This window comes from Netta rufina, assembly GCF_964035555.1.
Source record: "Netta rufina genome assembly, chromosome: 25".
In the NCBI taxonomy this organism is placed as follows: Eukaryota; Metazoa; Chordata; class Aves; order Anseriformes; family Anatidae; genus Netta; species Netta rufina.
In genome coordinates, this window is record NC_140149.1 from 4,378,369 (window position 1) to 4,391,629 (window position 13,261).

The following is a 13,261-nucleotide window of genomic DNA, read 5'->3' on the forward strand; positions in this document are numbered from 1 at the left end:
TTGGTCTGTCTTCACCCAGTTTGCACACCAGCTCACTGCAAGCAAAATGCACATAGCTGGGGGTGGAAGCCCCGCTGTGCCTTCACCTGCCTTGGGAAGTGCTGGACGAGGTGGTCCAAGCACCGCAGGTGCCCAGCTTCCAAAAAAGAGAGGGTTAGCCTCATGCTGCTGCGTGGCTTCCTCATGCACTAGAGGTAAGGACTGCCTGCCTTCAAACCGAGGTCCTCGTCTGCCCTCAGCCTCTGAGACAGCATCCCTGAGTCAGCCCCTCCTTTGACATTTCTATTCCGAAACCTCTGCTTCTCCTCCCATCTCCCGGCTCTCCTTCCCCTCCTTTTGGTTTCCTGAGCGCGCTCACCCAATTTCTCACTCCTGCGAGCAGCTGAGGCCTCTGGAAACAAATTGGAGTGTCTTTGTTCCTCGGAGGTGATGCATGGCGCCAGCCAGCTGCCCTTCCTCTGCTCCGGTGTCCGCGCACACATGCTCACACACACCTTGACAGATGGCGATGCTCTGAGCGACTGCTTCAATTTTTACTCTTTTCTATAATCCACGGCTGGAGTGCCAAATACTTTAAAGCTGCTACTGCTCCATAGATCACCCCAAAGTGTTAGAGTCCAGCGCAGTTAATAACCCTCTGGAAACGCCATCAATCAGCAGAGGAAAAACATCTAACAGCACACTCCTTAGCGCCCGGTGTGCCTGCTGCTGGCAGAGACAGATGGGGCTGCTTTTCTTTTCCCTTCTCCCTGAGCCCTATCAGAGATTTTCTGCCTGGAGTTTTAAGGCTTGGGGAGCTTTTAGGTTTGGTGGTCACCCTTTCTTCTCCCAGCCTTGGATGTGTTTTCTCTGCTCCAAGCCACCCCATGTGCTAAGGGATGAGGGGCAGGGCTGTGTGTATTACCGAGCTGAGGGTGGGATGGGGTGGGAGCTCTCCCTCAGAGTCCAAGCAGGTTTTCCTTTGGTGTTTTGGCAGAATGACCTGGCAGGATGCCTCGGGGGAAGACCTGCGATGGGCAGGGAGCTGAGACCCTGCTGCTGTGTGGTGGGACTCTTACCACTTACCAGTCTGCTGTCAGGTGCTGGTAGGGTTTGCTGGCTGTGTTAAGGCAGGGAATGTGCCTCGTTGCTCTTATTTCCACAAAATAAATCCCTTCGCCTACTCCATGCTTGCCTCCTCCTCCCCTTAGCAGGCTCAGCGTGCAGGGGCTGTTCCTGCCTACGGATGCGTGCAGTGCCTAGCACAGAGGGATTTTTATCTTTGCAGAAGCTTCTAGACCCTTCTACTCAGAAAGGATGCTTCCTTGTGGCCTTATTGCTGTTTGCAGCTCCTTCCTGTACCGACACAATTTCTCAGCTGGGTAGCTGGGTTTTCTTTCATCTGTAACAGCCGCTGTGGTCGCAGGTGCTGAATGCCACGATACACAGTTGTCCTAGCCGGAGCAGCAATGTGATGCTTGGCAGGTGATGTTGCCTCTCCCCCCGTGCAGCGTGCCTGCAAGGCATCATTCCTCTGAAAACGCTCCTGCTGTGGTGCTGGGTCAGGGTGCAGGATGGGGGAACCAAGCCCCTCTTTCTGTGTACCGGTATTCCAGCAGCACTGCTGGGTCCCACCAGAGGTCAGGATGCTGGGTGCTGCGCTCTGGGGCTATGATGAGAGAACCACGTGTGAAAAATAAGTCACAGTGTGGAAAGGGATCTTGTTTGGGACAAAATGAGAAGCAGAAGGTTTAGGTCTGGTTTTACTCACAGGGTACGGGCCCCTGTTTTGTTCTTCACCAGCTCCCAGGTGTGCCCTCTACCCCAGCTTCCCCCATGTTCACCCAGTCAAGGGAAGGCTGCCATGCCCCGTGCCTTCCCCCTAGCTGCTGGAGGACATTCCTCTCCTTTCCCCAGACCTGTTTCTGAAACTCTGGCAGGCCAGATGGGGCATGCGCAAGGGAAAGAACAGCTTGGCTCTCGCTGTGCCTGAGGAAACAAGCGTTGGGCAGATTGTGGTGGGAAGTGAGAGGCTGAGCAGGTGACCCCCGCCGCAGCAGCCTGTTGCTCTCCTCCTGCAGCATATGATACCTGCTATGCCAACCTGCTCCTTCCTCGGAGGTAGGTGCAGGGGCCAGATAGGTGCAGGACAGCTTCAAGTCCTCTGCTGGAGAACGTTTGCAAATCTCATTAAAGGGTAGAAGCAAGCAGGTGGCAGCACAGACCTCAACTCTTACCCTTTGGACAAGGTGCTGGCCCGGATCCTGATGCTCCTGACCTTTCTTTCCTCACACGTTGCTTTGCTCCCCGTTCCCTTTGTAGCTGTAGCACCCCATCAGTTTCCTGCTCTCATCCTGCTTTGCTTGTTTCCTGATGGGTTAACAGCATATTAACATGCTGCCTCGTAGCAGGATGTTTGGGATAGCTCCGAGTCCATCCTGAATTATTAGAAGCAGATTTTATTGGCCACATCACATTGCTTCTCTCATTTCCTTTTGGCTCCTGTAATGTTCGCGGGATGTATTGTTCATTCACCTTAAACAGCTGCGTGTAAAAGACCTCCAATCTCTTTAAGTACTCGCTATTGAAAGCCAACAGGACCCCAGTGATACGGAGCTGGATCCGCAGATCATTGTGTGCAGTATAAATAACTACAGAGCTAAGCCACTTAATTAAGCACTGTGTGCCCGGTAGCAAGAAAGCCCCGTGCTGTATCATAGTGTGTGTACGAGGTGATCAAAAAATCTATATCAAATACCAAAAAAATTCCTCAGGATTTATTGAAGTGGATGTAGTCTCTATGCTAAATGGCATGGCCTGGGCTCCTTGAAGAGCTCAGGAGGGAATATTGCCTTGTCCAGGGCCCCTTTCCTCCTATCCCCATCCCGTACTCTTTCCAGGCAATATTACGTGCTGGTCTGAGCAAATGCCTGCAGCATCACCTAGGAGGCTGTGCTGGCACCAGGTAGACAGGCTGCATTGCTGCTGAGTTGGTTTTGTTTGTTCTTAAATATGGGAAAGGAAAGGGTGCCGAAGGAGCACTGACAGGGTTGCCGTTCCCTTTTCTTGAGAGCCTTATCCTACAGCAGTTGCTGGCGTTGAAGCCAAGGGTTGGTTTCAATTACAGCCAGTTTCTGAGGCAGGGACACTAAATCCAAACCAGCTCCCTTGGATCCTTAAACCCTCCCCACCGTCCTGGCCCCATGGCTGATCTCCTGCTGCAGTTTTCCAGCTGTTCCTGCCCTGCTCTGGCATCTCACCTCCACCTGATGCTGAGGTATCCTGAAGCAACTCTACCATAACATTCAGGATCTGAATCCAAACCCCACAATTTATTGTCTCTGGTACCTGACTGGCCTTGACCCTTGTGATCCTCAGCTGAGATGAGAACTGAGGCTGTCAGTCACTTTTTGAGAACAACTTTCTTGTCTAACTTTGCTGCTTCTCAGTTCTCTTGGCTCTAGAGAATTCAAGCCTAAACTAAGGCACGGGCAGTGTCGCTGATGCTTTAGCTCCTTTTTCTTGTGGCTGACAGCACTGCAGGCCCATCTTGGTGAGATATTCTCATTTAACAGTTTTAAAACCAACATAATCCCAGAAAGAGGCAGGAAATCCTGGACCAGTCACTTTACCTTTTCCCTCCTTGCTTGGTCTCTCTGTAGGTCTCCACCAATTCTACACTACAGCTCCCCTTTCCCAATTTCCCAAGCCAAGTACATGAAAACCACTCTTGGTTTAGTACCGAGTTGTGCTTCTAACCAACCTGTTAGATTTCTCTTTTGTCTTTACAAAGGCGGAAGAGAAGTGGCTGAGCATCTAATGCACTTGTCTGTGTCGTTACGAAGTAACCATAAATAAAGCAGATAGTAAAAGCAGTCTTTTTTACTGTCTTCAAATAGTGACAGGAGCTTCCTGGAAAATTACCTTTTTTCTTTTTTTATTTTTATTTTTAGTACAAGTTAAAAGGGTTTGATATTTCTCGACATCTAATAAACAACCACTTTCTCCTCATTTTTCCATCCACTGAAGTAGGAGTAATGAATGCATTTTATTACTGTCTTGAGAGAAGACAAAGTATCAGGGATCTAAAGCTTTATGCTTTCGTGTATGGAAGGAGACGTGGAATAGGGGCAGGCATCTTCTTCCATTCCTGTAGTCTGGCTGCTGTCGGGGAGCTGTGCCTGACAATCCCCATTTTCCATCCTGCCTCGAGAATGACTGAAACCAGTTTGTGCCGTGTTGTTCTCCATTGAAAATGGAACAAAGTGAACAAGCGCTTTTGAGATTTCCCTGCAGCAGAGGATGCTGAATATATAAATACTTCAAGATCCAGAAAGTGCTGTCGTGATAGCCAATTAGGCTATCAGAAAAGAGCCCTGGGAGAGAGTAGAAAGGAGGCAGGTTTGGAGAGGGGAAAACGGGTGTAGCTTTGACACAGCTTCCTTGACTTCACTACCGATGAGTTTCTTCATCCCTTTGTGCCTCAGCTCCCCACCTGCAAAGCAGAAATACTGTTTCACGTACGGCATTTAAAAAGGCTGCATGTCCCTGGATGAATTTCCTTTATCAACCATTTCTCGGTAACAATTTCTCAATAAACAGTCACTCGGGGTGTGCTTTGAGGCTTTTGTCAGCACCAAGCAGGATGCTTCAAGGAGGAGGAGGCTGCAGCGCACGCCGAGCCCCCTTCCCTGCCTGCAGCTCCCACCTCCCTTGGGAGAGAGAATTGGTGGGAAGAGAAGAATAGGAGCTCTCACAGCTAAGAAGGGTGAAGCAATTCTGCGGCAAAGGTTACTTTCTTTTCCTAAATGGAAATGTGTTTATGAGCTGAGAAAAATGATTTCAGGCAGCTCAGTTCAAGGGAAAAAAAAAGAGAGAATAAAGGGATCGGGTGAAAAGCAAGTGTTTAGGGTTACTAAAGGTCTGGAGAAGCCATAATCACTGAATACAAAGTTCAACCTCATTTCTTTCCCCAGGGCTTGTTGAATGAGGCTATCAGGGACTCCTCGTAGAGCTCGCAGATGCAGAGGTTTTGCCCCGCTGTGGAGGAGCACCAAGCTTTGGTGCTTGCTGAAGGTCCCTGGCTGTCATTCAGCGTGGCATCAAAAGGAGGCAAGGCCCTAAATCATGGTGTCACTTTGCTGCTAGCTCGGTGCCAGGTCCCACCCTGGGAATGGTTGCTTTCTTGTGTGATTGTTAAATCCATATTTTAAAGGTATTTAAGGTTCTGCCCTGTGCTGCCCTGCAGGCCAATTGCTGTGATGGAGACTGGGTTTGGGTTAGCCTCTGTATCCACCCTCCTCTGAGCCCCCTGGGATGCCAACAAAGGTCCCTAAATAATGTACATGAGTGCTTTTATTAGCAATTGATCTTAACTTGGGATGAGGCATTTTATAGGATTTATTGTCACTGTTTCTGACAGAAATCAGACAGCGCAGCTGAGGCCTGCACTACAGGTGCTGAACCACAGCAGGAAAGAGCCTGCTCTGTTTTAGGGTTGGTGTCCTCTCTTTCATAGCACCACCTTGAATTTAACGAGTGCAGAAAGCTGCTGGCATCTTTCCTCTCCACTTCAAGCCCTTCTCGTGCCCACCCCAAGGAGGCAGGTGGCACTTCTGCCCAAGAGTGACACTTTCAGAGAATGAAGTGACAGGTTACGAATGCACCAGCAGGCAGCTGGGTCGAACGTTAAGGCAGGGCTGTGCTTCTCCATTTAGGAGCAGAATGGATGTGTGCAGGGGCATCGCTGGAGATGGGCACAGCAAGGAGATGAGTGACCCCTTGCCCTGCAAGCCAGCGGTTATTGGCGTCTGTTTAGTGCTGTGCATCCTTCCAAGCACCAGTGTTTAGGGATCTGCCAACTGGTAGCATGAAATACCCTGGAGAAAAGAGCGTGGACGTGCAGCAGGACATTTGTCGTTGCAGTTAACCGAGGGGCTCGTGACTTGGTCTCTATTCACAGGAGAATTTTTGCTGCCAGGGAACCATAGATCTGCTGGCTGAAACTGTGGATTAGGCTAATAGGAGCTTAGTGGGAAATCAGGAGGTGAAAAGGAGCAGGAGGGCTGAGAAATTAGATCGTGCTCCCCAGGGCTTTGGTGCCAGGCTGGGCCCTGCAGAGCTCAGTGACGTGAGGCCGTGTGCTCGCCAGGATGCCAAGGAACGGATTTGGTCCCAAAGCAGTGCCACGGGGGCTGTGGGGAGGGAACGGCGAGGAGAGGATGGAGATGGGGCAGGGAGGACAGTTTGCAGTGCTTTGCTGCCTCAGGTTGGGCTGCGATGAGGCAAAATGTGAGGGCTGGGGACCTCTGTAGGAAAGCAGCAGCCCCGCTGCCCGCTGAGTTCAGGGCCTGGCCTGGCACTACTCGCTGGGCCGTGGGTGTCTCACCCATGGTGTTCTGCTCTCGTTTTGCCTTGAGGAGCAGCAATTCTAGCTACGGCTTCATACGTGCTCCAGCCTCGATCACTATGGTTACTGGTGCTCCACCAGTGCCCTGGGCTCCTGTGGACATCAGCCCTCCATCACATCAAGCTCTGCATCCAGAGTCACAAATGGCCTGCACAGACAAGGGTGATGTTGATTTTTTTTTCTCCCAGTAGTTTATGGACCAAGGAGAATTAAGTGACTTACCCGGGATCTTGCAGGGCTTAGTGGCAGAGCTGGGAATAAGCCTAGACCTCCTGCTCCCCCTCCAGTACCTCCAGCTCCTTTTTCTTTGAGGAATCACCCAAGAGCGCAGGCTGATGTGCTGAGACATGAGTAGGTTATTGAGCAGCCAGCTGCAGACACGCAACCCACCCTGCCAAACCCCTCCTCGTGTCTGAAAACCAACCTGACCTCGATCCACCAGCCCCTCTGCTGAAGGAGGTGCTGGGGAAGGCTCGGTTTCCAAGCCCAGCCTCCTCCTCTGACGCCGTGGCTTTTGTTAAACGGAGCGCTTAAACACATCGCTGCGGATAAGCTCGGCGGGCTCCTGGAGGGACAGGGCTGTGGCAGCTCAGCTCCCTTCCCGGCTGCATTGCAGTGACATTTGTCAGGCCGGTGTCACCCGGGGCAGAGCCATGGCTCCGTGCTGCTCTCCTGGCCACTCTCCCACCACGACCACGGGCTGCAGCTCCCCCAAGATGTTGGCCTGCAGCCTGTAGGACCAAGCTGACATGTCAAGCTAAATAAGTTCAGGGGCTCCTCGTGCTTGGTAATTCGATGGGGTGACCTTGGAAGCCACTGGCGGGAGGGCAGGAAGCTGTTCCAGCCTGACAAAGCAGGTTTTCTGGGTTGGCTGGCTAAAACAGTGTGTTTCTCCCCAGAGCAGCCTTGAATAACCTCTGTACTGTCTCCTTGAGTTAAGTCAGCCCAAGCAACATCCCCCACTGGTTCGTCTCCATCCCACTGCTGGCGTTTTCCCTTTCACAGCTTCTGTTGGTGACGGCCCCGCTCGGTGCTGCTCCGCTGGCACGGCGCTGAGCTCTCACCCATGCTTCCCTCCAGCCAGGAGGAGCCCCAGGGTACGGCGAGGGACATGCCCTGATTTTAGGAGGTGCCTGTCACTCTGAAGGACAGCTCTCTTGGGGTGACAGCCTTCTTCCTGCAAGTCCTCTGAGGCACTGTGCAGTCTGGAGCTTTGTTTTTTCTCTCTCTTTCTTTTTTTTTTCTTCTTCTATAACACTCCCTGAGCAAACTGAATGCATAAAGAAGAACGTAGATGGTGAAGATTATCTGACGTTACCTCGTCTCCTTTATAATCCTGTTTGCAGGGATGTGTTTGAATATTTAACAATAGATTAAATTATGTTTCCTTTTCTTTCTGTTAATGAGGTAACCAGAAAAAGCAGCGCCTCTGTTGACAGTGCTAAATTGAGAAGGAACAGACAAATATCCAAGTACATTTTCCCTTTTCCTTCATCTGTGGTCTTCATCACTGGAGGATTCTTGCTCATACATTCTGCTGCAGGAGTCATTTGGGAGGTCAGGGACCTCGTTCCTCTGTCCATTTCCTTGGGTAGGCAGCAACAGGAGTTTTAGAGAATAGCTATGGCTTGGGAATTAGAGTTAATTATGTTTTGGGTGGATCTCTGTACCTCCCTCTTTCACCTTCACCTTTCATAACCAGCCAAGGAGATTTCTAGCTCTGAGTAGTTATTTAATTGAGTGTCAGAAATGTTCAGAGGGGACCATCAGAAGTATTTAAAATAAAAAAGAAAAAGCAGAAAAGTGATGCTATATAATCTTGAGTAAGCTCCATCTGTCATATCTGGCCTTTTACTGTTTTAATACTACTGATGATTCCAGGCAAATGTTGTTGAATTTATGTTGAATTTATCTGTGGTCTAATTAGCCAGTAACTTCAAATCCTTCTCATTGTAGAAAGCAATAAACAGGTTCCACCCACTTAGCCATCGCTAAGTTAGCATCTGTCAGGAGACAGGACATTAAGATCTGAAGGTAAGAGAGTGAACAGAGCCATGCCGCTCTTCAAAGGCCTTCAGATTCACAGGAACTGGGAAAGTTTCGCTAAAATCTTCAGAGAAATAGCAGGGGAAGAGCCCAAGCTAAGAGGCAGAATGGGAAAAAGAGTAAGGGGCACTTCCAGGCTGTCCTGGATCCTTGTGCCTTCCCCCCACCACCATCAGAACCCAGTATTGCTGCCTCCTGCATGCAGTGCTCCCGTTCTCCAGAGCATTTGTCAGCTGCTCATTACCAGGAGCCTGGGATTGTGATGAGCACATCACATTACCCGCATTACGCCTTGTCCTTTCAATTGAATTTCCTCTAATGTTCTCCTTTATTGGCAATAGGCGATGAAGTTATGGGATGCTGTCAAACCGGGGCTGTTTACCTGCCTGGTTAACCACTGCTGTCCTCCCCTCTCCAGCCTCCATCCCACTCCATACCAAACCTACAGCTTTCCTTATTGCCACATCTAGAGGCAGATAAAGCAGTGCCTAACCCGTTAAGGGAGGAGCGTGATGCTGAGCCTCGCTGGCTGAGTCTGCTGCAAGCTACGAGCACGCCTGACTGCCACGCAGCAACACATTAAGCTGTGGGGATGTAACCGCAGCTTTCAGCTCCATTTTGGGGCTGCCAGGCATGGATTCTGATCCACTGCGTGCCCTTGAAAAGGCACTCGGGTTCTGGGTTCAGGCTGAAGCAAGGAGGGTTCAGAAGTCACCTCACCCCTCTGATGTTTCGTCTTCCCAGGGGTAAACCCCCAGCAGGGAAGGGGAACAGTGCTTTTTTGGTGCTGCTGTGTGATGCTAACTGGGTGTTGTCATTGACAGCGATGCGTGGTGTGGGAAGGGAAATGGAGCTGTGTGTGAGCTGCTCCTGCTTTGCTGTTGTTGGCTGTGGTGGCGATGCTTCCTGATGGTACCTGTGCCCATAAACAAATCCAGTATTTCACGTAGCAGAGAGCATCCTTCACCTAATCAACATAGTAACGGGGAGGTAATTATTGCAGCTGAAAGCTTTAATTCCCTCAGTTTGTGGCTCTGGAGGGGTTTGGGGAGTAAAAGACAGCACAAGGCTCATCGGCAGCCTCCCCGTGTGCTCCATGAGCCAGGTCCACTATCCTGAAGCAGAACCAGCCTGAGAGCCCCGGGTGTCCTTCTTCCCCCCTAGAAGTGAGCTACGATGCTGCCCGCAGATTAAGGAGCTGCCCAAAGAATGGCTTTAGCTGTGAGTAGGGAGTAAATGTATTTTCCTGGCTTCTCTGGTGAATGTTAATGTTTCATCCCTCGAGCGGTGAGGTTTAGCACAGGGTCTTCCTGCGGGAGCCCTGTTCAAGTGCGCAGTAATAGAACTGATAGCCCAAGCATGAATGAAGGAATTTGTCAGAGGTTTTATTTGCAGTTTTGATGGAAATAAACAGAGGTGTGAAGTGTTTTGGAAAACACTCTGAATAGCTGCTTCCCAGCAGCCAACCACAAACTGAGCACTGTAGATGGGTGAGCGCTATGGGAGGGACAGGGTGAGGGTTTTGAGGAGCTTTAAGGATGGTTTGCTCCCTGTCCTTCCACAATTTACTGTCACACCTGCAGAATATCCACATCCACAGAGCAGAAATCATGCTCTCCATCCAAAGGGATGCACCTTTCCTTCTGTCTGCATTTGGCTCCTTTTGTTTGCTGAGATCTGGAAGAATTACTGCAAGGCAACAGCCCCGTGCCCCCATCCCAGCCTTGGGAGCTCCGTGGTCATGGGCTTTGTGCTGCAGATCCCCAGCCTCAGGGACGCTGGGGGAAAGGGGCTCCCCTCCATGGAAGCTGTCTCCTTTGCTTTTGTAAAGGCAGCGCATGGAAATACAGCACAAAACTTAGGCCCTCAGCACTTCTTTAATCCTCTTCAGCAACACAGGAGTCGTTCTTTATGCATCCCGTAATCAAATTTCCCTGGGTTTATCTGTCACTTGCAGACCTTCATCACCCTTACCTGGGAGCAGGGGGAGATATCCCAGTGACTTGTCACACCAACCATGTCCTATTGTTCCCATTTGTTTGCTGAGCGTGAGGGTGGAGAGGCATAAATATTAAAATCTACCCATTATATAGCCAGGCCTCCATTGATAAATGATGTATAAAATCAATTTACAACCCAGGAATAAAAAGCATCCATGGAAGCGGTTGCTAGCTCCAGGTACTAGGAAATTATTCCTCCATAACTGGCTCTGACTGGAACTCATTACACACTCTGTCCACAGAATGATTTTGTTGTTAAAAACCATCACTCAGAGCTTATTTATCCCCTCTCCTTGCAAGCCTCTTGGAGCGCCTGTTGCCTGTAAAGCAAGGAGGTGCACGGCTGTCCTGTCCTGGTGAGCATTGGGCTGCTGGTCTCATGTGCACCAGCACCTCGATGTGTGCAGACATAGATCTGATAAGTCAGGATGGAGAACTCTTGGCAGCAGAGATCCAGCTTCATAGTGACCTTCAGGGACACCCATGTTCCCACTGCCTTCTGAAGGATTGAGCTGAAAGGCACTTTTTTTTTAATCTATTGGGTCATGCTCGCAAAAGGGAAGCTATCTCCTGCCACGGCACAGTCTGGAAAAAATACTTCTCAGATTCTCCTTTTTGTTTTTTTTTTTTTTTTTTTTTTCTCTGAGGCTGCTTTTGCTGTGAGTTTTAGGGGAGCACTTTCCGTTTTATGAAGGAGTGACAGCAACACAGGGACTTCAGAAGTCTGAATTTGAAACAAAATCTTCCTCTTGCCCCCGTTGTATAGCTGGGGGAGGATGGGGTTGGCTGCTCCCACAAATGCTCTGGGTATGCAATGCAGGGACAAAAAGAATCAAAAGAGTTTCTTGTGAAAGGTAGTTTGCCACCAGGCCTACGCTGTCTCAATGCTGATATTTTCACACAGTTTTATGGGTCTGAATGATCCAACAAGGAACATTTTCCTCTCCATCACAAGTTGGACCTTCTATCCAGCTGTATTGTACCTAGAGCTCTACTCTGCTCACAGAAATACGTAAAACAGAGGCGTTAAAATTGACTTAGCAAACAAGGTGTTAATTTAGGCTCTCCCCCCTTTACGGGAACATCTACACGGGTAGGTGCAGACAGACATGAGCTCATTGCGCCCTTGTTCTGATCTGGCTGGAGGCGAGCCAGCTCTGGTGTCTAGAAGCCATAGAGCTACTTTAGCTAATGAGGCCTTTTGAAAGACGAGGTGTGTGTGTTTGAGCACAGCACATGTCAGTGTGCTTATATGGCTTCCAGCCTCGCTGGAGACGAAAACCCTTCACAGTCCTTGCTCTGAAGCATTCTGCCAAATCCTCCAGAGATTTGCAAGGTTTGAATAGAAAGGGTAGAAGGAGGCAAGCCAAAATGGGAGAGAGGTAGTAGTGAGAATTAAAACTTGAGGTACTTGGGCAACAACAAATCAGGGACTCAACGTAGAATTCCTGCAAATTAGTACAGTTTCCTCCAAGGTAGGCCTTGTCAAATAGACCTGTTGTCCTTTTGACAGATGGCCAGCTCTGGCTGGTAGAGCAGCAGTGTTGGTGGCTTATCCTTGGTTTCCTCTAAGGCATTTGGCTTGGCATTGCCTGACATTTTGATTAAGAAAAACTTTCACGGGGTGGAATTAATAGGGCACTTTGTGGACGGATGAGAGCCTGGCTCAGCGATGGAGCTCAAAATGCAGTTGTTCAAGGAACAATATCAATAAACAGGGTTGTTTCAAGCAGGTTCTCCAGGGATGGATTATTTTGGTCCACAGCTATTCGATACTTTTATTAATGATTTAGCTGATGATCCATGTCCTTTGCAGGGCTGGATTTCAGATGAGCTAAAGATTTGTGATGTTACACTGTGACAGTAACTGTATTATTTGTAAGGTGAATTGCATGGTTAAATGGTCTTAATCTAAAAAATTGCATTCCAGCACCTAAAAGCACACGGTGCCTCTAGGAACTGGGATCTCAAGGTTTGGGAGCTCGTGTGTAGCTGGACAGTGTTTTACCTGCTGTGTAGCGCTGCTTCTGCCACTGAAATCTTACACAATATTCTGGTGTCAAAGCCTCTCTACAGCTCAAGGAACACAATTACACGCTGGCTCAATAGCATCCTGCTCATAGCAAAACTAATCCCCAGCTAAGTGGGTACAAACAAGGGAAGAACCCAGCTCCTGAATGAGATGTTCTCAAAGCGCAGACTATTTCTGGGGCCAGACAGTGACAATTCTGGTGCCTTTGCAGTCTTTGGCAGAAGTGACACAGTCTGTGGTGTTTTTAGGGTCATTGTTGTGAATAGACTGTGTCTGGGTTAGCTGGGTTTTATCTGGTGGCTGTGGGAAGAATGTTTCAGCAGCTCTCCAGCCAGTGGCAAAGCTGGTCGCCTTCACTTCTTGATTCCTTGGTTTATCCTATTAAAAAGAAAAAAAAAAAAAGTCTCGTTAAATGTAGCAATAAAGTTCAGTGAATTAAAATCGATGCTGTCTCCTCCTCACTGTGCCCTAGCTCTGGGGGTGGTGGTTTTTGGAGCCCTAGGCAGAAATCTTTCGGATGAGCACTGTTTTGTGCTGAGATACTGTTTGAATAGCCAAGGAAACCAGGGCAGGAGAGGAGGGCTGAAAGCAGAGATGAATGTAAGGCTTGCTGGCCCTGGAGTAGTCTATCACCAGCCTGTCATCACAGTGTGATGGCTGCATCCTTGGGCTAAATCTGTCCCGTTTCCCTGCTCTTCAGGGACCTCTGTGCACAGCAGGAGGGTTAAAAACACAGAAGTGACGTAAATTAAAATCCAGCCTCTCTGAGGGGTGCAAGCGGTCATGAAAGCTGCT